Below are 22,672 nucleotides of genomic sequence, written 5' to 3' on the forward strand. Positions count from 1 at the left end.
TGTCATTCAAACATCGTAGAGCACTAAATGGGTATGTAGGGGGGTAGGCACTCAAATAAGAGGAGATCCTCTACTAACATCTTCAAAATGCCAACATGACCTATGACGGCCTATCTGTCATAGAGAGAGACAAAGAAAGAGAGAGAGAGTGAGACCGACACACACACACGCAGAGAAAAGAAACTATATTGGATGTCCTATGGCATGCATATACGAAGTATCAATCTATTGATTGTTCTTTGCCTGCCATGGAGCATATAAGGGGTAGCAAAACACACACACACACACACACACACACACACACACACACAGAGGAGTTGGAACTCAAATAAAATGAGCTGCTCTAAGTAACCTCTATAAAATGCCAACATTACCTATGAGATCAATCTGTCACAAAGCGAGAGAGAGAGAGAGAGAGAGAGAGAGAGAGAGAGAGAGAGAGAGAGAGAGAGAGAGAGAGATCTTGCAATTTAGGAGAAATGAGATATAATGTTTAATAAAAAAGTTAAATGCTGGCGTGTCCCAATGCTTACCTATTATTGCCTGTATTATGTTTTCATTAGGGTTAAGATCTCACAGAATGAAGAGGCAAAGGGTCGATCCAGAAATTGTCTTAAATGAACAGGAAGCAGAAGAGAGACCACCTAAGTTGTTGAGAGGCTCTTTAAAGAGAGAGATGTGGACTTTGCTCAGTCCAAAGATACATTTCTTGGAGATGATGTCATGGGGACAGAGGAACCCCCCAATGACTGAGAAGCTTCAAAACAAGAAGAAGTGCATGGAAGCCAGAAGCTTAAAGTGACTACCACCAAAAAGAGAAACATTGATCTTTCTTCTACTAGTGAGCCAACTACAAAATGTAAGGAGGGGGTGGATGGGGTTGAAAATCCTGCATATGTGGATGAAAGACCGTTTGATTTTGATGTATCTGCAGGAGCTGTTGAAATGTTCGACAAGGTCTCTTCTATCTTCAATGCCCCATTCATTCTGGATGACCTTATTGCTCATCACAACAATTTCCTCAAGTCTGCAAGAGACAAGTTTGAGTTTGAGGTCCACACGGGCAGGGTGGTTCTTGTTCACATGGTGGTTGTGCACTGAAAAGATTGTGATTCCACAAGACGTTCATACAAGAAGTACCATCAATTGCCTATCATCTATAGACCCTCATGGTGTCCTATGAACGAACAAGATTGCAAGCTAATCAAAGAATCCTTTGGATTCCTTCTATTTTGCTAGTCTATTGAAAGATCCTTCAGAGGTAATGGATGAGGAGGATCTACCACCCGATGAACAAAATGATGAGGACATGGAGTCCAATGAGGTTCCTGAGATTGAGGAGGATATTAATCTTGAGATAGAGGCTAAAGAGGTGCAATGAATCAAAATACTTACAATTAAAACATCTGACATCAAACTACCTTTAGATGTCTCTGGCTTTAATGAGAAGCAAGCCACATTGATGCTTTTTGGATTGCTAGAGTTCAAATTGTTAGGTAAAGGAGGTGTGCCTCATCGTACTTTTCCTGTGTCTGTTGGCCAGTGTCTGACCGCCCACATTTATCTCCTTATTCTTTATACATACAAAGAATAAGGAGCTCTCACTCATTCTCACATTGTGCTCATACAGTGATATTTGGGAGCTCCACCCACATCATGTATACTTTATCTCTGTATCCCCTCATCACTCTCTACACACACACCATATTTGCGCACTCACAATTGGTATGAGAGCTTTGGTGACACGTGCGACGGCTTCCCGACGAGACGAAAGCGACGAAGCTAGGCTATGGCAGCTTGAGCTCGACGGAAGTGGATACAGCTTGATGGTGTTAGATCTCAGCTTAGACATGTATATTCAGCTTGTGTAGAGCTTGTGTAGCAAGCCATTGCTGAATTTTGCAGAAAAAGAGCAGGAACAAGAAGTGTTGTAGCTCGTTTTTGCTGTTTTTGCTGTTTTTGGCTCTTGAAACATTGTTTTTTGCATATCTCCATCACACGGAGTCGGATGAATATGATCCAGGAGTCTAGGTTGGGGTTTTGGCACATTTTGAACGTGATGGTGATGTCCATTTTATGAAATTATTCTCTAAATTATAGTAGGTACAATAGCAGTAAGTTTATGCTGCCTTTTTGGGCTGAAAACGGAGGTTTTTTGGCATATCTCTCACACTCGGACTCCGATACATGTGATCCAGGAGTCTACCCGAAGGTTTTGGCACATTTCAAATGTGCTGGTTGTATCAAAATTTTGAGTGCTGATTATCTTTAGCAGCCTGTCAACAATCTCAACATATCGAGGTTGATTCCTACAGTGTAGAGAGTGATGCGGTTTGCATCTTTTGGCTATGTATGGCACACTGTGGTGCTATTTGAGAGAGAGTTTACCTTGTTTTTGTGTATGCAAGTGATAATTTGGGATGTAACTTTTGGATTGTTACACATCCAGACGCGGTTTCATGCGCATTATTTGACTGTGTGGGGCATTTCAGAGAGCTTATGCGGATACAATTTGAGGTAGTCATAGCTTGCAGATAGTACAGGTTTGAAGTGTTTTTGTACGTCCATAGAGCTACTCGGTCAGGAGTGAACCAGTTTGCCAGGCTTTTGGCATTGTATGTAGACCATTTGTGAATTTTGCTAGTGAGATAGTGTCTATTGCCATGCGTATTTGGTGAGATTTTTTGAGTTTTTTCTCAACTTCTAGGGAAAACTCTTCCAAATTTTTCCCAAGGTTTCTCGCCATGGTTTATGCGTATTCGTAGTTTGCTCTCTGATGGTTTAGTGATCGAGTTGACTTCCACTCTGGCAGTTATCTGTAGTTTTTTGGCTTGCGATTTGTGTTGAGTTTTGACTCATTTTGCAAAGGAATTTTTTTTTGTTTTTTCCTGTCTTCTCGCCATTAAAGTTCGCAATGTTATGCCATCTTGTACAGTGTTCGATATATTCCCACTTTGACAGTGATCAAGTGTTTACTCTCACTTTTGACAGGTTCTGTGAATTTGGACATGGTTTGGTGTTCTTGTATCCACTCTCACAGGAGTGAGAATTTTTGTATGCTTGTGTGGATACAATACAGGCTAGTCACATGTTTCATGAGTTTTTGCAGACAGTTTCTCTTGTGGGACACGTTTTGAGCTGGTTTTCTCTCTACTTGTGTATATGGTTATGTGCTTTATGCTCGATTGAGCAGTTTGTCCCAGTTTATGCTTGCAGAGTTTGCAAATTGTGGAGTTGTTTTATGCATATGTGAGCATCGATTTTGATGCGATTGATCATGCTTTTGAGCATTGTGTAGTATTCGAGTTACGTCCCACTTTGTTTGCCATAGTTTTGGCATGGATATGTAGACGCTTCTGGTTAGAGGTGGTTCTCGCTCACGATCGCGACTCACATGTTGGCACTACGGCCACAATGGACATATTAGGCATCATTGCTTCAGGCGTATGATGTAGCAAAAGAGGAAGATACATTGTGCTACTATGTGGATAGATGCTAGAGAGTATGCATGTGATGGACATGTCATGTTTGAGTCTAGCTTTCCTTCAGACTACTTTGTGTCTTGGGATAGCACATTGTCTTTGTGTTTTCTACTAGACGAGCATGCATTTTTTATCTGATTCCACGTCGTGATTTGTTTTTCTCTTTCTCTAGTGGGAGACTTGGTTGTGTGCAGTTTGGTGATGGTTCAGCATATGACATAGAGGGTGATGGAGATATATGCATGTCTTTACCTAGCGGTGCATTGCTTACGCTACGAGATGCATGTTATGTACCAGGACTCAGCTAGAGTCTCATTTCAGTGTGTCCATTACATAGTAGTGGATATTGTGTACTGCTTGGAGAGCGGTCATTTCAGATGCATAGGGGATCACTAGTGATAGCCAGAGGTGCTAGGAGTGCTCTGGTATACCCTTTGCATATTTCTAACACATGTGGCGGTGTAGTCTCTGTGTATTTGTAGCCATGTTTAGAGCGAGAGATGAGGCATGTCTCTTTTGCGGATGTGTTGCATGGAGAGTAGGTTGTGCATTTGTCTTGTGGTGACGTTCACACAGACAATGGTATCTCTGCAGATGCACAACTTGGCCAATCATCATTTGAGGTGACATCAGTTGAGCTAGAGATTAATGCATTGTTCTATGATGTTTTTGATATGTTTGAGGGCAACAATGTCCTTCAGAGAGCTGTGTGTGATTGCAGTGGTGCCAATTTTTTGGTTTTGCAGTCATTCTCAATAGATATGCCTTTGCCAGACGATGCTGACATGGTGATGCATAGTCAGGTGGTTTTTGATGAGGATGCATATGGCACTAAGGTTGATGATAAGGATAGATTGTCACACATAGTGCATGTTTAGTTGGCTTTGGGTCTCTCATGTCTGACCTTTTGGTCTCGAGACCTACTGATCTTGCTTATGTGGTTGGTGCATTTGCAGTGGGAGTTGTCAGTCATGCGATGAATGACACTGGCATTGTGCATTGTGGAGCCATGCAGGTCATCACTCGATACCTGCATCAGGAGTGTCATCGTAACTCTAGCCCTAGTGATATGCATGTTGCATCTACACTGGAGTGGTTACAGAGTGAGCCAGTGGGCATAGATTGAGAGTTGTCTTCTCTCACCTCTTGTATATACTAGTTGTACGCTAGTCTTCTCGCCACTTATCGACACACAACTTTAGTGGAAGAATGTTACGTAAAGACGGTGTGCCTCACCGTGCTTTGCCCGTGTCTTTCGTCCAGTGTTTGATCGCCCACATTTATCTCCTTATTCTTTAAACATACAAAGAATAAGGAGCTCTCACTCATTCTCACATTGTGCTCATACAGTGAGATTTGGGAGCTCCACCCACATCATCTGTACTCTCTCTCTCTCTCTCTCTCTCTCTCTCTCTCTCTCTCTCTCTCTCTCTCTCTGCACACGCACCGCATTCGTGCACTAACACAAATTTGGTGAGAGATCATACATTTTCCTCCATGACATTCAAAGTATACTTTCTTTAAGGGAGGAATTTTCACTTGCCACGCTCTCCAAATTTCAAGAGGGGAGGAGTGGATTTGTATCTGATGACAACAGTGACGACGAGGCGATAGAAACTTGTAGTAACCCAATGGAGTGCCTCAAACAAAGAATTTGACAAGGCAGAAAAGTATAGAGAGACACTCCTAGATGAGGCTACCTTCCAAGATATCAGGAACAACCGCAGGCCATCAACCAGTACTCAAGAAGTAGAGGAATCGTTTACGCATTTTCATGCTGCTTTGCTAGCACGGGGTGAAAGAAGAGGTTCTACATGCATTTTCAAGGTCTTGCGAAACTAACGATTTAGGGTAGATATGTGCCATGATGTCTCAGAAATAGTAGGAACATATGCATTATGTTGTTTTTTGCGGACCAAAGTGAACCAATTGGGCTGGCAGGTGAAGAAATGAAGGGATGGTGTTCTCCTTAAAAAGGTAGAGCTTGAGTTGTTGAGTAAACTAGTCCAGATGGCTCATCAAATGAAGCCCTGCTGAAAACCTTATTGCAGTTTAAAGCTAGAAGTGGTTGCAGATATGAGATGGCTAGGGAAAAATGGGGACAAATGGTAAAAGTCAGTTTGAAGTGATAGATGCATAGTGCTTAAATTATGGAGACAGTTGGTCTTTTAGATCGGCAATCCGAGTCACGGGTATCAAGATATGGAGTTTCGAAGTTGTGCCAGGGACCACGTGTGTGACAATTCAATTGCTTGGGAAAGCGTACTACTTGGAATTTCTTTGGCCTCGATAGGGTGGTATGCATCAAGTGAAGCTAGGAGGAGCTGACTACTCGCCAAACTGAGGTATGGAGTGCAAGTTATGACCGGTCAAAGATTGTGTGCAATTTCTCAGGGTTGGCGATAGATGGTTTCCTCGCATTTTGGACAGACTCGGTTGGCGAGCTTGGAAATATTGAAATGCGGCAAGGAGAAAGGAATTTGAAGACAGGAACGAGGAGTTCCAATGGGGATTTATGGCTCGGAGATTAACCCCATAGGCAAAAAGTGGGAGCTTGGCCAAGGAGGACCAAAAATCTGGCAAAGTAGGAGGTTTTTTTTAAAGGAATTTTGTTGAGCATGGGGTCATTGGAGGCAATTCACGAGCGATCGCCACGTGATAGGCCATAAAATACCATATGCGATTTTACAAAACCGGACCTCGTGGTATAAGATTGGGGCCGTGAGCCTCATTTGGTAGACAAGGTGGGAGAGAGATCTCTCTCCTCCCCTAGGCTATGGTGCATTGAGCTGGGCGCTCCGTGTCCGCGGCCCTAGTTCTATGCGGGCACGCCAGGCAGGCATGCTGGCAGTTTTGGCCGAAAACATCATGGTAGTACCAGTGGTAGGCTTGGCGGCTTGTGAGTGATGATGTGCTAGGCTGGTAGGGCATGTTCCCGCGCTGTAAGGCCACATTTTGGAGAGAAGTTAAGTGACCCCCCCCCCCCCCCCCCCCCCCCACCACCACAACGACCTTGAAGCCGGACAAAGTGGGCATTAAGGCAGGACCAAAATGGTAGTTTCAAAGGCCATCCAAGGTGTCCAAAGGTGATTAAGGGCTAAAAGTTCAAGGCTAGGAGCAGTCAAAGGTGAGGCCGATCAAGGTGGGCAAATGATCACTCAGCAGCAGATGGAGCTAGAGCATGCAAGCGGATCAAAATTTTCCAAAAGTAAAGTGCTAGTTCAACTATTAGAAGTAAAGATTTTAAAAATGAAAAGGACCTTCCTATAAAGGCCATTTTTGTATCAATTTGGGGGTCTTTTTGCCCTTTTTCTAAGAGGGTTATGGGGAGGTCTTTTTAGGGAAACTGACAGTAAAAGGAAATTATTTTTCTTGAGAGCAGTTGGAGAAGACAAGGGAAGATCGGGGAGAGCGTCAAGACCACAAAAAAACTGGGTGACGGTGGAACTTGGGGAAGTTTTTCTAAGCCGAGGGGTGCAATTCAAAGGACCCACTGAAGCGGGCATATGCAACAGAATTGTAAAAGGGCAATCAGAAATCCTAAATTGTATTCGCTGTCAGTTAACAACATGTCTTGAGTCTTGAATTTTTGTTTCTTTTCATCGTATCAATTACTAGCTATTCCTAATGGCTTCAAAAAAATTAAAAGGTATTCCAAATTCAAAGATTCCTCTCAACAACAAGAAAAATGATGCGTTAGTTTATAGCACATAACAACAGGCAATGACAAAGCACATAGATTTGCAACAATATTAGCTCAAAAGGACGGATACAACATTGAGAGAGAGAGAGAGAGAGAGAGAGAGAGAGAGAGAGAGAGAGAGAGAGAGAGCAAAGAAAACGCTTAAGAAGAAATTAAAGAGAAGAAAACCACTTATTTATATGGGCACAAAAGGTCTTTTGACTTTCCACCTTCATTTGTCTTTTGACTTTCCATCTTCATTTTCTTTTCATTTCCTAAACTCACCCTTCACTTATGCACTTAATATCTTTTTAAAGAATGTTTATTTTTCTGAGATTGGGAAGACCTAATAGCGTTCTTATTTGCAGTCTTTAAAGTCTCTTCCATCACCAATATTACGTGTATTAATCCATTAATTAAGTATATGTGCACTCTTTTTATCCAAGTTTGAGCGTGTGCTAAGCTCCTGTCTACAGCCAGAGGCCCGATGCTTTCTCGGTCAACCTTGGAGGAACGCACACTTTGACAATTTGGTGAACCTGACGTTAAATTGACCAGGGTAGACGGATCCATACATGGTGACAAGCTAAGTGAAAGGGATGCAAGAAATTTTAGGCCTAATGGATGTTGTTTTGCAGCAACAATATTCAAATCAAGTGTAGTTTATGAACCATAATTTTGGTACCGTTTTGAAAATCAAGAATTGGGAATTGCATCAGTCTGCAAAAGGTGAACTAGGTGGATTTCAAGAGCAAAGCAACCCCAAAAAATTTCAAGTATCAAAGTCAGCAATAGCAAAAAGGGAATTTAAAGAGGCAGAAAGCAAGAAGTAGGAGATCGTGGAGCAATTGGCACTTGAAAATGCCAAATGCTAAGTTTTTTATCAACAGGGGATTTTTGATGGCTATGATTCTGCAGGTTACTTGCAGTGCTATGAAGAGGAACTAGAGCTGCATGGGGTGCCAAAAGAGAATTGGATTCTAAAGTTTGACAGGTTTGATTCCAGATTTTATTGAGTGCATCCAAGAGCTTCAGCAACAACATCTGCATAGCTGGAGCAAGTTTAAAGTTTCTATCATCCGTGAACGATGGGATCCAAGCACGTATGAAGATGAAGAGGATTGTGGTAATGTGCCTATTTATGCGAAGGTTTGCAAATCAGATTCAAGATAAGCTTGGCACTGCTATCGATGAGTATTTGGAAGGCTGTTACAGGATAAAGATGATGGCGAAGTTGTTCGGGTAGTCTATGCAAATCTAGGAATTGCAAATTTCATGAGAAGGTTGAATCTGAAGACTTACAGGGTCAAGAAAGGCATGATGAATCATAGGGTTTGTCCACACATGAGGGATCACAAGGTGTAGTTGTGCATGAGCATCTACAAGGTTTGAATACACTAGATTTTGAGGGCCTGAATGTACAAGAGTGTGCTTGAAGATCCGCAAGGTGATGATTTAGAGGGGGTGCAAACTCCTTCTTTATCAAGATTTTGTGATGCAGGGGACACAATGTGGCAGATTGATCCTTGATTTGATGGTGCCTATTCAAAGGGGGTGCATGATCTAGTACAATCTCTTGATGATGCCTATGATTGGGTTCATTGTGCTGATCATATGGATAGCACGGTGGATGCTATTTTCCATGAGCATGTTGAGCTTTGTGCTACAAAAGTTCAAAGATATTTGGATGAGGAAGAGAAAATTCAAGATCAGTCTATAGCAAGTATGGCTAGTATTCACGGTGCATGCCATATGTGAAAAGCCTAGTTTGCTACCTGAGATGTGCAAGGTAGAGAATTCTTCTGAAGCGGTGGACCCGGAGTTTATGTGTTTATTGGACGAAGCTTTGGAAGGATTCTCAGTTATGGATGCTAAGGGTACTGAGAAATCTAATTTTGTGCATAATCAAGTTTATCCAGATGCATCTAATGAGGACCTTATGCAATCTTTGGATGAGGTTCTATTAGATTTTGGGTATGTACCAAAAAGAGAATCTTTTCTTGATGATTCTTGGGCACCACATGAAGAAAGTTTTTCCAGGGCACTCGTAGACTCAGATGAGCAAGACCAAAATTTTACTTTTTGAGGGGATGAAGCTGCATTACCAATGCTCCTGCCGGTAATTGATGATCGACAATTGGCGGAGCAGGTTGCACAAGGGATATGGCAATCTCTCATGATGCCTAATGCTTTATGGGATTTGATGTTACTTATGATCTAGGGGAATTTCTCCTAGCTTTTGATTTAGGTGGAAAGGGTTATATGCATGGTCCAAGCCAATTGATGGATATGCCATTTGATCCGGGTGAAGTTGGAGATGTTCGTGGTGTGGAGTTGTTGACTTCTATGCTGTATGATCCAGGTAGGTTTCATTATGGTTTAACGGTCAATTCCTACTTATGTTCTACTATTGGGAAATTCTTATGTTTTCCCTATGATCCTCGGGGAGGGCATATTCTAATGAAGCCACAAGTTGGAAGGTTTTCAAAGCATGCACATTGTGGCATCGTGGTTATATGTTTACATGGGTATCAAGATATGGAGCTTTGAAGTTGTGCCAGGGGCCAGGTGTGTGAAAGTTCAACTGCTTGGGAAAGAATGCCACTTGGCATTTCTTTGGCCTCGATAGGGTTCTAAAGGGTGGTATGTATCAAGTGAAGCTAGCAAGAACTGAGTGCTTGCCAAATAGAGGTTTCGACTGCAAGTTATGACCAGTCAAAGATTGGGTGCAATTGCTTGAGGTTGGTGACATATGGTTTCCTCGCATTTTAGATCACCTCGATTGGTGAGCTTGAAAATCTCAAAATGCGGCAAGGAGAAAGCGATTTGAAGACAGGAACGGGGAGTTCCAATGGGGCTTTACATATCAGAGATCGACCCCATAGGCAAAAAGTGGGAGCTTGGCCAAGGAGGACCACAAACCTGGAAAAGTAGGAGGTTTTTTTTCAAGGAATTTTATTGAGCATGGGGTCCTTAGAGGCAATTCACGTGCGACCGTCATGTGAAAGGCCGTAAAATACCATATGCGGTTTTGTAGGACCGGACCTCATGGTATAAGACTGGAGCCGTGAGCCTCATCTGGTAGGTGAGGTGGGAGAGAGAGAGAGAGCTCTCGTCCCCTAGGCTATGATGAATTGAGTCGCGTGCTGCGTGTTGACGGCCTTGGTTCTGTGTGGGCACACCAGGTGGGCGTGCTCGCAGTTTCTGCTGAAAACATCGTGGTAGCACCAATGGGCAGGCTTGGCGGCTTGTGAGGGATGATGTGGTAGGCTGGTAGGGCCTGTTCCCGCACTGTAAGGCCACCCTTTTGAAGAGAAGTGAAGCGACCCCCCCCCCCCCCCCCCCCCCCCCCCCCCCCCCCCCAACACACACACACACACTAGCAACCTCGCGAGTGCTGGGGTAAGGGGTGATTCTTATGGTAGAGAGAGAGAGAGAGAGAGAGAGAGAGAGAGAGAGAGAGAGAGAGAGAGAGAGAGAGAGAAGGGGCAGTCGGACAGTAAAAGCCAGACAAAGTGGGCATTAAGGGAGGATCAGAATGGCAGTTTCAAAGGCCATCCAAGGAGGCCAAAGGTGACTAAGGGATAAAAGTTCAAGGCTAGGAGCAGTCAAAGGTGAGGCCGATCAAGGTGGGCAAATGAGCACTTAGCTGCTAATGGAGCTAGAGCATGCAAGCGGATCAAAAATTTCCAAAAGTAGAGTGCTAGTTGAGCTATTGGAAGTAAAGATTCTAAAAATAAAAAGGGCCTTCCTACAAAGGCCATTTTTGTATCAATTTGGGTCTTTTTGCCATACTTTTTAGAGGGTTATGGGCAGGGCTTGTTGGGGGAAGCGATAGGAGAAGGAAATTATTGTTCTTGAGAGTAGTTCGAGAAGACAAGGGAAGATCAGGGAGAGCGTCAAGAGCACAAGAAAACTGGGTGGCGGTGGAACTTGGGGAAGTTTTTCTGAGCCGAGGGGTGAAATTCAAAGGGCATACCAAAGCGGGTGTATGCAACAGAATTATAAAAGAGCAATCAAAAATCCTAAATTGTATCATTGTTAGTTGACAACATGTCTTGAGTCTTGAATCTCTATTTCTTTTCATCGTATCAATTACTAGCATTCTTATTTGCAGTCTTTTCTCTCTTAAACTCTCTTTAATCACCAATATGCGTGTATTAATCCATTAATTAATTCTATCTACACTCGTTTATCTGAGTTTGAGTGTGTGCTAAGCTCTTGTCTACAGCCAGGGGTGTACTGCTTTCTCGATTGACCCTAGAGAACCGCGCACTTTGAGAGTGTATTGTACAAGGGTCCACGACGTTAGTGGACCTATGGAAGGATGACTTATATATGCAAGACGAGAGCTATATGGTAAGCCCCCCCCCCCCCCCCCCCCCCCAAAAAAAAAAAAAAAAAAAAAAAGAAAGTTGTCCACTGTCTTTCTCTAACTCATCCTTTTGTGTACAGTCATGGATTGCTGAAAAGGATGACTTCCTTCGCCATCGGACAAGAGAGTATCGTGGAAGGGATGTAGTACTAGGACAATACCTTGCCAGACTCTATGAGGTACCCATACTAGTCTTTCACAATGGAACGTCCCAAGAGGGAAGTACTGCAACATTCGCCTTGAAATCACTCTTACGCTTCCTAGGTGGACCAATGCTACCACAAAATGCAGACAAAGTTATCCTCGTTGATATTTTTTTTGCTACAGAATGTTTTGGATACTGTTCGTGGTACATTGCTGGTCATGCAGCTTATTATTACACATACACAACAATGGCACTCACTTTGCAAAAACAAAACCCAAATGAACTCTTAGATTATGGAAAACATTGAATGATCTGATACAAGGGTAATGTGCCAAACAATATCCACTATTTGTCCTCAAGCTGAGAGACTTGTGACTTGTATTGTATCTGTTATATCATTAGGCATCTCTTGTACATGTTGTGACCTAAAATCAAAATCTCTTGATCCACCTATGGTTGACATACGGCATTGTCTCTCTCCACTTTCTTTGGCCTTCACAAGCACTGGAGTTGTTGAATGTCTCTATTCTTTTCCTTTTCCTTTGTTGCAAATGCCTAATTGCTTGTATTGTTGCCGAACAATCCAATACATGTTTTTGCTGCAGATCTGGTGAAGGATTCTGCAAAATCAGACCACTGAAATTACTCTTTCAAACTGTTTGCCTTATTTTGAGAGCCACCATGTTGTGTGTGTGTAAAATATGCATTCTTGGCCATGTAATGAGACTTTTCCAAGCCTTGCGTGTTCCATATGCCTGGGTTTCCATACTTTTGAATGAAGTATGGTAAGTGATTGAAAATTATGTGGTGCAAATAAAACAAGTTGTTAGGAATTTTAAATAACCTTTTAGCCCTTATCATTTAAAAGGGTGCTTTAACAATACCATGTAATGAGTAATCTGAGTTTCATTCCATGCTGTCCTAAATTCTTTCTATAGTACCTGAAGGTTCTCCTTAAACTTGTTTAGACCATTTTGTGTCCAGTCATCTTTATCACACATCTGAAATAGCACATCCATGAAACGCCACACTTCACCCTTGGCATTGCGAGTTGTGGGTTCCTGGTCCTTCACTGCCATATGGATATTTTTCCATTGCTGAAACTCAATTTGCTGACATAAGTGGATTGATATATCCTTCCACGATTTGTTAGCTTCTTATCTTTGACGCATGTTGGTTTTGATAAAAACGACATGCCTTGACCCCACAAATAGATGGTTTGCAAGGTACATATTTATCATTGGTTGAACTTTTCTCATCCCGCTAGATTTTCACATTGCCCCCATGGAGACCCATCTCTGACAAAACCAATTCAAGCACCTCTACCGAAACCTTTTGTTCTTTTGAGTTCTTGATTTTCCAAGCAAATCCAATGTACAAATACATCAACTTCTCCACAATTTTGCAAAGAGCATGCATTGTATAAATGTGGACATTAACAAGTGGAATATCTAGAATTGGGTGGAAATTAGGATCCTCATTGTGGCGAGTAGGAGCCTTTCTCCACCATTTTGGGTCCATCTTCTTTGCAGGCTCCATGCAATACAAGCATGGAGCCTTTACCATATAACCCATTCCACAATTATACATACACTTCCGTGTTTTAAGGTCACCTGTAAGATGCCATTGGACCTGAAAGTCTCCCCTCCCATTGAAAACCAACACCTTTCCTTGATTCATTTGTTTATTAATGATATCAGGGATAGGGGTTTGATGGAACACCCAATATAAAATGTCGTCGTCTTCTTTCTTTACCTTCAAGATTAAATCCACATGAGATGTGAAACTAAATCTAAAATCAAATCTCAAGAGGGCTCACCGAAGCTAAAGAGAAGATGGAAATGGAATACCTGAAAAGCACCAAGCCACCATATATTTGTTTGTGATTGAGGACTGAAGTATGCAAGATCATTAGTGGGGCATTTTGAAAGAGTCCTATTCGTCAATGTTATTGTGAGTCGTTCTAGCTTCTTGTCTTTGAGAATCTCACACTTATCTACCTTCAAAAAAGAATGCATAACGCCACTTCTCTCTTCAAACGTTACATTGTAGAACTCAACCATTCTAGTTTGCAGCAAAGTGAGGTCCATGAAGATATTTTTGTACTCATCGTAGGTTACAGTTGTTCCTTGAGATCTATAAATACCATCAATATGAAATGGACATCCAATGAAATCTGTCTATGCATGGTTGAGTTGAATTCTCTCTTTCCAAACACTTGCTGTTGTTGGTAGAAGTTTAGATTTTATTTCATTCTTCACAAAAATGGAGGAGATAGACTGCTGAATAGTTGAGTAGTCTTACTCATGCCAAGGGAGTCAAGTGTGCCATGTATTTCACTGGCAGGCACTACACTCTTTGTAATAAAATGGTTAACAACATCCCGTTGCAAAACCTTATACTTTTTGTCATGCATTATATCCTTTGCGATACCACTTGTTATCAAAGGCTTCAACTGCTTTCATACATTGGCCTTTGGATCTATGTTTTCTTTGTTTCGATATATAGCATGTCTACATAGAAAATATAACACACATAAGAAAAAAACAATGTATAGTTGAAATAAACTAAAAGGTTCACATTCTTGACCACAATGTTTGGATTCTTTTCTTGAGACCTCCAGAGCCAACCTTCAAGGTTTCAAGATTCCGTAGTCTCTTCTTTCACACACGAGCACCTAAGCTTGTATCTTTCCTTTTTAAGTTCCACACTTTTTCTTGCAATACTTGTCTTTCTTGTGTGCAGTGCAAAAGGGTTTTTTGGTCCTCATAATGCAAAGTAGAAAGTTGTATAATCTCATTTTCTTGATGGTGAACCATGCTATTCTGAATTTTTGATTTCCCAGCTAGAGCTCTGTAGTAGCCAAGTAAACCATTCTGTCTGTCACCTGCAAAGGTCAATAAAGTAGTGGGATTTTCAAATTCAAGGGAGGCATTGGTCATAGTATTCAAAGGATAGAGAGAGCCATTTGTCCATAAATCTATGTGAGTATAGCACCATTACTCCCTAGGCTCCCTACTGCAAACATCATTTGTATACATCGTATGGAAAAGAAATTCCCTCCTCTATGACAAGGTGCATTCAATATAAATAAAAAGGGACATTCCATCAATCATTACGGTCGTTATGACTCTGTCAAAAGAATCCACTTTGAAGTACACTTTTTGAACGGTGACATCTTTTCTTTTACCACACCAATTTTCTAGAGAGAGAAGGCAAAAAATTGTATTTTCTTAGAAGACCCTCCAAATGATCTCCCAAATTCCCTAATGTTATGAATGGCCACATGTGGATGCACTAGCAGGTGTAATTAGTGCAGGCAAATGTTGCAATTATCAATGTAGGTGTGTTTAGTGCAGCCAAGTTAGCTCCGACCTGCATGCGGAAAATCAGCCTTACGAATCTCTCTCTCTCTCTCTCTCTCTCTCTCTCTCTCTCTCTCTCTCTCTCTCTCTCTCTCTCTCTCTCTCTCTCTCTCCCCCCTAGCTACTTGCTCTCTCTCTACCACCAAAACTAGCAATGGCCGGGGCAAACAAATTAGGACAAATGAGCAATACCTATGAGGCTATAGCAGATAGCCAAGGTCACATGGGCCATCCAAGCTGTGCATGCTAAGTTAGTGGCTCCATGGCGATACAACAACCACACTAGCCGTTGAGTATTTTGAAAGATCAGATATCCATACGCGGCCCCCTTGAAGCTTTTATATCAAAATTGCATTTTGGTCACCTACAATTACTATTGCCTCCCAAGTTAGGCTTCTAGCTGCACTTTGATCAATTGCCTCCTCTAGCGCCTGGGCTTGCTGCATGTCAAAGCTCCCAGCACTTGCAACCTTGAAGCTCTCTCCAAGGACATGTATGATCGCCTCACTAGAATGAAACATACAAAAAGTGAAATTGCCAAATGGAGATTGGGCAAATGGCACATCATTATGCAGGTGAAGTAAGTGCGGCATCACACATCATGCTTCAAAAAACCATCCAACATATTATACATGCAAGCCTATTTTAATAATTCTTTGATTATGGAGGTATCAAGGAGAAATATGTTGCTTGTCGGCTTATTAGTTAACCTGTGGAATTTCTAGTGTTCTAGGCATGGACCGGAAGATGGGGCGGGGGGGGGGGGGGGGGAGGGGGGGGGAGATAGATAGATTGAATTATCATCCACGAGGTTAGATATGACCTATGGAACCGAAATTAAAACATTACAAAAGGTTTGAGATTGTCAGATACATCTCACTTAAGGACGGAGTTACCTTCGTCGGGGTTGTGGCAAGGCCCCCAAAGCTAGACAACACTACCCGCCTCCAAAGCGAAGTTGAAAGACTCCGCAAGGAGAACAATGAGCTGAAACAGAGAATCACTGCCATCGAGCTTTTGTTCACCACAATGGAGAAATACAAGAAGGAAGAGATAGAGTAGATGGAAGCAAGCTCAACAAAACAAAGGTAGATGTAGAAACCACCCTCGCAAAGGCTGTCAAGAATCAAGTGCAAGAGGTAATCTCTAACAAAGTTGAAGCCCGTGTGGCTTCCACGCTACACAAACGACAAAGGTAGGAGGACATTGCCCTCAATGTATGCATTGGCGGGCTTCCAAGCAATTGGAAAGGGGAGGGGGACCTCAAGTTCCTTGAGTCCCTTAGCCGCATCCAAATGACAACCCACATGATACATTGGGATCTAACAACAATTACCTCTCTTACACATGAGCATTGCACCAACCACGCAATCCTTACTTTCAAGACCAAGGCAGACCAAATCAAACTCCTTGAGCAATTGAGGCTTCTCAAGGACACTAACATTTAGTTTGCAGAAGACCTTACACCCGTCCAACTCAAACAGAAGAAGGCAGAATTACAAAAGATGCGAGCAGCACACGCAATAGGAAAACGGGCAGTTTACTGAGGAGGTAAAGCCATTATCTAGGAGTTTTGAACTCTCAAACTAGCCCCCCCCTTACCCACCCCTCTTTAGGTTTTCATGTTTTCTTCTCTCACACCTCGCTGGACCCTTGGGGGACGAAGCCCTAGTAGCCATGCTCTTGTGTTTGTGGCTTCTTGTGGTGTGACTCGGGGCTGATGTTAGAGCTTGAGGCTCTTGAGGCCAACAATCAATCGACGGTAGGTAAGTGCTACAGAATCGAATTGACGGTAGGTAATTTTTGCTCAATCGACAGTAGGTCAGTGTTGCAGAATCGACGGAAGGTCACTGCTCCAAACATTTGCCGATAGTTCCTTGGTGCAGATAGTCGCTGGAAGGTAATGCTGGAGAGTGGGGGTAAGGAACTCGCCGCCAGGTTGAGACTAGAGAGTAGGAGGCCGACAGCACCGTGACGAGAATGGATATGGCAAGGAGGAGCCGATGAAGAGATGGGATGATGCAAGGATGCAGGGATGTGGCAGTGAGAGCATGCTAGCATTGGCTAGTGCAGGGCGGCGCTGGTTGGAGCTGGACCCCCCCGCAGGGCACCCCCTCGCCCACGGGGAGGTCGACGAAGAAGATGAATTGGTTGTTGCAGCTTTTGCTAGTGTTTCTTGCGCGCGCGCGCGCGCACACACACACACACACACAGAGAGAGAGAGAGAGAAGAGAGAGAGAGAGAGAGAGAGAGAGAGAGAGAGAGAGAGAGACCACAAACCAATTATGAGACAATTATAAAGCCAATTATGAGCCATGCTCCAATGGAACGTTCCCACCCCAATTTAAAAACTAATATTTGAAATAAGCCCAAGGTTTTGCTTATGTGCCCTTCTTTGATTTGCTAAAAATGTACTTAGGACTTGATTGTCTCTAATGATTCAAGAAGTGGGCCAAAAGTAAATTTCATCAAATATAGCATCTATCTCACCCTATGGAGTCCATGTACCTTTTTATAATCTTTCTCAATCTAAATTTACCACTCCAAAAAAAAAACCTCCTTTGTAACAATAGTATTGTGGTGCAAGGCTTCCCTTTTGGTTTTGTGGGTTTGTTGCGAAGCAAGTGTGAAGCAATGTGTATAATAGCTCTCCTATGAAAACAGCCTCATGGAGGTCCACCCCCTACATGGAGGAGGATGTGATCTTCCTAAAGGGGCCCAATGATAGCATTCTCCCTTTCTTTCTTCTTGTTTGATCAAGCATATGAACATCTTATAAAGCTATGTCCATCCCCTGTTCATGCTCAACTTCCTCGTACAATCTTGATGACGTGATATACACCGTCTCTAGATTTTTTGGCTCTCTTGCTTCTATCCATGGTACCTCCGCTCATACATCAATGATACATGTGCATGCAGCTTAATAACTTCTCCGTTTTGCCGCCGAAAGCGGAGGGGTCTCACTTGTACAACATAAGAGGACATCTGCCAATCTTTGGAAAAAAATCATTTTTCCAAACATACAAAATTCCTTTTCTTTAATTAACCCAGAGAAAAATTCAACAAAATAGGTTGTTTTCTTGGATTTTAACAATGTTTTTTCTCTATTTTGGGATGGCATTTCTACTTTTCCCCTTGTCCTCAATCGACATTTTGGAAATTGAAAACGTGCGATATTAAGCCGAGACACATTTTTTTGAAACATTGAAGGATGCACATTGCACAAAGGAGGGTTTCCAAAAATACCATTAGGTCTCCCCAATCTCAAAAAAATAAAAAGTCTTTTAGAACATATTAAGTGACTAAGTGAAGGATGAGTTTAGGAAATGAAAAGACGGCTGGATCTGGAAAGTCAACAGACATATATGTATGTGAAAAGTCAAAAGATCTTTTCTGCCCATATAAAGAGGTGGTAGACTTCACATTGTAGAGTTGTGTTCATCTTCTCCTTTATTTTTCCTTTGGCGTTTTCTTCCCTTTGAAGTGTTTTTACTCTCTCTCTCTCTCTCTATGTTGTATCCATCCTTCTCACGTCCAACAAATATTATTGCAAATATACGTGCTTCGACATTGCCAATTGCTGCATGCTATAAATTAGTACATTGTTTTTGTTGTTATCGAGGGATCTTTTAAATTAAGAATACCTTCTGATTTTTTAACAAGCTAAATTCTCAAAATCTTGGCCAAATTTTGAGCTTGCATTGATTAAAACCAATAAAATTTTACAAGTTTGGGTGTGGATACTAGAAGATGCTTCAATTTTTTTTATTTTTGGCAAAACTCACAATAATGAGTGGAGTAGGCGTCCCCAATTTTGCAAAAGGGGTTTATTAGGGAGAATCTGATGAGATCCTCCCAAGCCTTTGAGGGGGGAAAAAGGGGAGGACTAGCACGTCGGGAGTGAGAGGAAGAGAGAGAGAGGGAGAGAGAGAGGGATGGACATATTTTTTAAGAGAAATATTTTTTCTGTGTTGAGCTTGTTGGTCGTCTAAGGACCCTTGTGTGTGTAAGGCAAATGACTTGATGTCATGGGAGAATTCAATGATGTATTGCATAGAGCGACGGAAGGAGCCGCAATAGAGGAGACCAGGGCCGATTACAGAGGATGGAAATCGAGGAATCAGGAGTTTGTTGAGACACAAAGAGAAAGGCACATCTTTGAGGGTCTTGGGAGAGGAGAGCAGGGTGAATGGAGACAGAGAGAGGTGGTAAGACTTTAAGGACTTGACATCGAAGGGTTGGTGATCATGCGATGCAAAAGGTGGAACTCGTTTTGCTGAGACCATGCAAGCTGACGTATGCGACTGCACCAAGGATTGCAGATAGGCAGCAAGGCACAGGAATCTGTAGATGCAGTAAGGGAGAGAAGGCCCAAGGGCTTCCATGCAAGATGATGGCGATCATGAGGAGACTAGCTAGGGATTCAAGAGTACGTTTGTCTGCATGCAATAGCAGCCGATGGGGAGACGAGTCAGATAGGATCTTGTTTGCATTAACCGACGAGAGGCACAGAGAGAGAGGTTTGGTGTACATCACCTCATCACAAACCTTTCCCTGCAGGTCTAGGAGCAGGGTTGGTGGGCGATGGAAAGGGGGGGACTAGGGGGGCTGCATGTTGTGCGTGCTTTTGCCTTCGTGGACCTGAGGGAATTTGTGTAGATTCCAATTAATGAGAGAGAGTAGAGCGAGTATCTCAGCCAGATTATCAGCCAACCAAAGACCCAATCTCAAGAAGTGGAAGAAGCCCAAGCGTCTTTACTTGGGAGTGTTGAAAAGAAGGTTCCCCAAGAGGAAGCCAACCGCATGGAAAAGGCTTCTCTGAGGAGGAATGTTCAGTGGCACTAAAAGCTCTTGGCAATGAAAAGTCCCCCGGTTGGGATGGACTGACGATTGAATTCTTCAGGGAATTTTGGGATGATCTCAAGGGCCCAGTCACACGGATGGCCAATCAAGTTGTTTCCAAAGAGTCATTGGATGCAAGTGTTAAGAGAGGGCTTATCAAGCCCATCCTCAAACAGATCTGTTGCTCTCAACTTAAACATTGGCGTCCCATTACGATGATGTCAGTAGCATACAAAATTATTGCCAAGGTGATAGCTCTCAAATTTGCCCCCTCCCGAGTAGGATCATCTCTCCACATCAACACGGGTTTAGATCTATATATGACAATATCTTGGAAGCAATGGTAGGAAAAGAGTATGCATCCTTCTGCAAGCAAGAGTGCATCTTACTGCAGTAGGACCTCGACAAAGCCTATGATAGAATAGAATGGTCCTATATAGAAGAAGTCATGGGAGCTCTAGGCTTTGGGCCTCACCTTTGTCACCTCATACGCACACTAGACGTTGGTAGCCAATTAGAGATCCTGTTTAATGACAAAATTGTGGGCTCTTTTGAGGTTAAAAGGTCTATAAAGCAAGGACGTTGTCGTGCAGCTCCGCTGCCATCTAGAGAAACAAAGCAGATAAATGCAAGCTAAGCTTCTTTGAAGCCTACACATTTAATGGTTAGTGATCAGGTCTTGTTAACAGGCCAAGTTTAATGATTAATGTATGCCAGATGCGGCTTAAAAGGGCCAATAGATGTCTTAATGATGCAAAAAATGAGTATGCTTGAAGTGAGCATAGATGGAAGATTATGATCTAGAAATGCAGTGCTTGAAGTGCTCTACCAGCCTGTCTTTACAGCTCGTCGATTGGAGCTACGGTGAAGAAGTTATGGCACTTTGAAGTTTAAGTCAATTGCAAATCCGTACCACATTGGGCACCTCCACCTGAGGTGACAAAAATGGAATAAATGCACGGGCCTGAACTGCTCACTTTGTAGAGCGCGTCGGTCTTTTTAGATCAGCAATCGGAGTTCCGGTTGGCAAGTTATTGGCCCTTAAAGATTCACCGGGGGCCAGATCCGTGTCAGTCCGGTTGCCTCGGACGGGGTGCCATCTGGGAAATTTGGCTCTTGATTGGATTTTGAAATGCAACAGAGTAAGTGCTTGACGAGAATCTTGTCCGAAATGTTATCTCCTGCAGTGCATTGATAGCAGGGTATATTGCCAGCAACAGTACTATGATAGTCTACATGTAAGTCAAATGTGGTGTACGTCTCATAAAGCGCAAAAAGTGCTTGAAGAGCTTCGTGTTCGGAATTTCATCTCTTGGAATGCAATGATTGCGGGATAACTCCAACAGAGGTAGGACCAGGAAGCTGGACGAATGCAATCACGTACGCTTATATCTTGAAGGCAAGCATAACCATGCAAGACGATATGGGCATCAAATTCATGATGATATTGTTAGTCAAGGGCTATTGGAGGAAAATTTCGTGCTTAGCAGGCTTGGCTAACCATGCCACTAACCATCCCTTGCTTGAGATGCATGCCAAACATGGCAGTGTGAAGGTAGTGGCAAGGGGACATGCTTAATGGCTGCCCAAAGTAAGGAAGTTGAAAACAAAATCCATTAACACAATGGCTGCCCATTGTGTGTGAAGGGGATAAAATAAAAAAGGGATGCATGGTGGGCAACAGAAGGCGGCAGACGGCGAAGGCGCAGGGAAGAGGAGACGTGCTTGCGTCGGCCAAGGAAGGCTTTTTTTGAGTTTGGCGAAGAAGGAAGAACCGCATAACAGGCCCTCGCGATCCTTTTGGTACCGATTTCTGTGAAAACCCTGCAAGGTGGACTTCGACTGCCACGTCATCTAGCAGGCTTTCCCGAGCCACGTCAGTCACGGCGTTGTGATTGCGTGGTGGGGCCTTATTTTGGAGGAAAATATAGCACGGGAAAAAAAAGGCTATCAACGAGGGTAAAGAGGAAGGGCAGAGGAAGGAGGTAACGAGGATTGCAGGGAGGATCCAAAACGACATAGGGGAGCCAGGAGGGTTAATCTCTCTCTCTCTCTCTCTCTCTCTCTCTCTCTCTCTCTCTCTCTCTCTCTCTCTCTCTCTCTCTCTCTCTCTCTCTCTCTCTCTCTCTCTCTCGTGTGGAGAGCAAGCTCGAGGCTTGAAGCCGATGAAGCACTAAGAAAGGGAAAGCTTGGACAACCAAAGCAAGAAGGAATTTCTCTCTCCCTCTCGAGCTTGGTGGAAGAAACAAAGGCTCTCGAGGTGAGATTGGTCGAGCCATGGCTCGGAGCTTGGTCAAGCCAAGGCTCGGAGCTTGGTCAAGGCAATTGCATGCAAGGAAGGTGCTTTAAAGGGGATTCCAAGTGAGGCTTGAACAAGCCAAAGCAAGAAAGGCTTGTCGAGGAGGTCGAGGCAAGCAAGCAACGAGAAGCTCGAGTCGAGGTCAAGGAGGGGAAATCTCTCTCTCTCTCTCTCTCTCTCTCTCTCTCTCTCTCTCTCTCTCTCTCTCTCTCTCTCTCTCTCTCTCTCTCTCTCTCTCTCTCTCTCTCTCTCTCTCTCTCTCTCTCTCTCTCTCTCTCTCTCTCTCTCTCTCTCTCAAGCTTCGACAAGGGAATCTCTCTCTCGTTCTTGAGCTAAAGAAAGGGCAAGAAGGGATTTGAAGACAGTAGTTGAAGACATATCAAGCAGTAGGCAATCGATCTAAGAAAACCCGCACAATAGGATTTTATTTGTCAACGGCAACTTAAATTAGTTATTTCTTTTTTATGAATCGCAGAGCCGTT

This window comes from Adiantum capillus-veneris, chromosome 29 (genome assembly GCF_014529385.1).
Source record: "Adiantum capillus-veneris isolate H3 chromosome 29, ASM1452938v2, whole genome shotgun sequence".
In the NCBI taxonomy this organism is placed as follows: Eukaryota; Viridiplantae; Streptophyta; class Polypodiopsida; order Polypodiales; family Pteridaceae; genus Adiantum; species Adiantum capillus-veneris.